We start from the raw sequence: 4,108 nt of genomic DNA, 5'->3' as shown, positions 1-4,108 counted from the left end.
TCTCCCTGGTGACGAGATGGCACATGTCATAAAGGAGCATATGCCGTAAAGCAGCCTGTGTCAGGCCCTGTACCTAGGGTTTCCAACCAGGCTGCCTCACATATCCATTTTTCTTTTTGAGTGTACACATTTCTTTTTGTGTAAATAAAAAAAAGAGAGCGGGGCAGGGGGAAGGGATATTCCTCCATTTCCTGTGCCTCCTCTTGCCATCTTCCCTATGCCTGTCCCCACAAAAAGGAGGAAACATTTTGCTGAAAGACATTTTGCCTTGCATCTGACCAACATTTTATTTAAATCCTTCCCAATGACTTGGGAAAAGTGATGTTTTGTCATGAAATCCCATTTTTCTAAGCTCCTGCGTAGGATCAGGAATCAAAACATGTCTGATTTTCTGTGTGCACCCCTTGAGAACAGGGTATCAGAGATTTTCCTTTGAATGTCTAGGTTTTCTGCGGCTGGATTCCCTCTTTTTGTGTTTTTATCTGATTTCATGGCTGTAACAAAACAAAGGAAAAGTTAGTGGGCAACAAGGTCCTTGTAAGGATCCTGTGCTCTAAAACAATGATGTTAAACTCATCTGGCCAGATAGTTTTCCCAGGTCCAGCCCATGGCTTGCTAGGGGTTCTCCGTCATTGCTACTGATCTTGTTAGGAAAGTCTTGCACACCGGTTCTCTCTCTCCCCTGCAGCGGCTTTCCGCTGCAGGACAGCGCGTGCGTCTGTGCATCTTCTCCCAGCTCACGCTTGGTGTTCCTTGCCATCTCCTGCTGCTGTGAGTCTCTTCTGGCTGTCTTTAGCCTTGCGTTTTTCTCTTTCTTCTTCCTCCTGCTTCTCCGTGTGTTTAGTGTAGGCCTCAGTTCTCCTGGCTGGTAGCTTGGGCTCTTGGAAGGGAATCACTGTCTGGTCTCATATTTGGGCAACTGCTAACCTGAAATAAGGAGCAGCCTTATAACCCCAAAGTGAACCCTGCCTCCCAGTCACAACCATCACCTCCCCGGCTCTGTTCAGGGAAAGAGAAGGTGAACTCCTCAGGGACCAAAGTCAATGCCATGGGGATCCAGCACAACTTCCTCCCCCACAATACACGACTGCCCCAGTTGCAGCAGAGCCAGCAGTCCCTTGCTCCCTGTGGTGCTACAAAGGTACTTTGCGGTGGTCCCTCTAAGACAGTGCTTCAGAGCTGCGTCTCTTATTCAGAGCTACTGCTGTAACATTAAGGTTTTTTGAAAGATTTACCAATGGCTTCCCATGCCATAGATGGGTTTCACCAAGAGATGGAGAAAGAGAGAGAGAGAGAGGACAGGAGTTTGCCCTCCAGGGAATCTGATTCCCCAGGTACTAAGATCACTGCAGCCGGACACCTCCTGGATGTAACAGGCTTCTGCCTAAGTCTCAGCCCCACAAAAAGAGATCAAATACAATACAATAACCCGTCACCCACCTCCCGAGTCCAGGACACACTTTGCAGCAGGTGCTGGAGCTTCTCTGGTCTCAGTTCAAATTAATCCAAAAAGTGGAAGGATAGGCAATTCTTTGCAGATTTTATTCAATGGCACACATCATCTGCTCAGCCAGTCCCTGTCTACCCTCACATTTTTAAGGTCAGTGAATTTTAACCAGGAGCTCGGCCCTGCTGTGCATGCGGGTGACCGAGGCAATGTGAGAGCAGAGGGAATGATCATACCAGGTCAGGAATAACAAGTGGGAAGTAACATTGAAAAAAATATTTTTTGTGCAAAAAATTTTTAGGTTTAGTAAAAGATATCATCTCTACTTCAAGTCCTGATTGCTTCTGATGTGGAGATACTCTTTGGTTCAGTGCCCCAGCCAGAAACTTCAGCCAAGAAAAGCTTACTGAAAATGGTGTTTGCTAACTGGCTTCTCCTCTCACTCATTCTCCCACAGTGGATGATGAGCTCCAGCTGCCATGTTTCAAGACAGCAACTTTCTTACTTGGAGAGAGGCACATGGGCACAATCTAGCATCTTCCTGGGGAAGTCAGAGGCTCACCTCTACCTGGAGTCCACCAGACATGATGAGATCTCATATAAGAGACATGCTTTGCCTCCAGCTTTCATTAATTTTGCCCCAGAATGGGTGCAGGACAGACTGCAGCTGGACATACAAAATGTGGGACTAAAAATCTTTAGCCTAAATGAACACTATTTCCAGGGAAGTGAGATTATTGTTTCATCAACCATACTGTCTGTCATTTGTTCCACAGGAGAAGAAACCTGCTGGGTGTCTCAGTTGCGGTTAGTATTCTCCAGTGGGACGTGTGCGCACGTTCCCTAAATTCTTGTCCAGGACTTCAGGCACAGGCACACGAAGAGGAAATGAAGAGTGGGAATGAAACTTCTTCAGCAGACTTCATTGTGCTGGGACTCCTGAGCCAGACCAATGTACACATGTTCTCCTTAGCTCTGATTTTATTAGCCACATACTTTTTCCTCAGCCAATTGGCCTTCATGGACATCTGTCAGAAACTAATTGTGGTGCCCAAAATGTCAGCAGACCCAGACAACCCCATTTCTCCAGTTGGATCAGGGATGCAGATTTTTCTCACACTGACATGGGGTGTAGCAAAGTGCCTCCATCTGGCAGTCCTGGATCATGGCAGATACCGATCTGTTAGACCCCTGCCGTACCCCTCATGAGCAGGAACATCAGCTTTTTTTAGCTGCTGGGGTATAGATGGGGGCATCTGTAAATGCCTTGATTTAATCAGTGTTTACCATGACTCTCCCTTATTGTGTCTCAGAAGAGATTCACCACTTCTTCTGTGAGGTCCCAGCTCTGCTAAAATTGTCCTGCTCTGACACCTCTCAATATGAGACTCTGGTGTATATGACTGGCCTTGTCCTGCTCCTCATCCCTTCTTCCATTACACTAGCCACTGATGCCTTTATCTTCTTTAGGGTCCTGAGGATGAAGTCAACCAAAGGACAGCAGAAAGCTCTGGCCACCTTCTCCTCCCACCTGACTGTGGTGGGCATGGTCTATGGGGCAGCCATCTCCATGTACATGAGACCCAGCTCCTACCACTCACCAGCACAAGACAAGATTGTGTCTCTCTTTTACACCATTGTCACCCCAGTGCTGAATCCACTCATCTACAGCCTGAGAAACAGGGATGTCTTAGGACCCCCTAAGTAATCTGACTTGAAAATGCAGAGTCTTCCACAAAAACTGACAGAAACTATAGTTTATTATGAGCTGCGTCTCATTAACATGAGAAAACTGAAACATTTAGAAGGAACTTAAATTATTTCAGCCACTTCACAGCTAGTCTCCTTCAGAGAATCACGGGTGTTTGGACTCCTAAACGCTTACCAAAAGGTTTGATGAAGTCCCCCCACTCTCCCAGCTCTCTAGTGTTCTCCTGTTACAGGAAATTTAACCAAATTATTGCATACGTGAAGACTTTATGTGGGATTGATACTTTGTGGTTCCTTTATGCTGACCCTCTACAGAAGGCCCCAACCCTCCTGCAGGAAATACATCTAGTGGCACGACAACAAAAATTATCCGGGGCCTGGGAACCGAGACTTATATGAGAAGGTTTAAATTACTGGGCATAATTATCCTGAAGAATAAAAGACTGCCAGTAGGTTTTGATAACAGTCTTCAAATACCTGAAGGGTGATATAGAAATTATAGACATGGACTTTTCTCTGTGTCTGTTGGGGACCAGACTAGGAAAAATGGCCTCAAGCTGCAGCAGGGGTACTTTAGGCTGGAGATTAGGGGGATCCAGCTGATTTTGGGACTGGCTGGGTGTTGGAACAGATTAGCTAGAAAAGCTTAGGAGTCCCCATGCTTGGAAATGTTCAAGAGCAGGTGAGAAGGATACTTGACTGGGGACACTTGGTTAGGGATTTCATAGATTTCATAGACATTTGGGCTGGAAGGGACCCCGGAGAATCATCAAGTCTAGCCCACTGCCCCGGGGAAAGAAGTCAGCAGGGATCATAGGATCCCAGCAAGATAAGCATCCAAATGTGCCTTGAAGGCATCCAAAGTGGGTGTTTGAACCGCCTCCGGCGGCAGTCTGTTCCAAGAGCAGTTAACAATTCAATATAATCCAGGTCACAAGACAGGGAATTTTA

The 4,108-nt window shown here is 46.5% G+C and overlaps 1 pseudogene; it reads left to right on the top strand.

Annotated features, from left to right (window-relative positions):
- The first annotated feature begins 2,258 nt into the window (after positions 1-2,258).
- On the top strand, positions 2,259-3,202 carry LOC109287253 (annotated as a pseudogene).
- Positions 3,203-4,108: the final 906 nt, after the last annotated feature.

This window comes from Gavialis gangeticus, unplaced genomic scaffold (assembly GCF_001723915.1).
Source record: "Gavialis gangeticus isolate Ggan-Ray unplaced genomic scaffold, GavGan_comp1, whole genome shotgun sequence".
NCBI classification, from domain to species: domain Eukaryota; kingdom Metazoa; phylum Chordata; order Crocodylia; family Gavialidae; genus Gavialis; species Gavialis gangeticus.
This window is presented reverse-complemented; position numbering and strand designations above follow the sequence as displayed.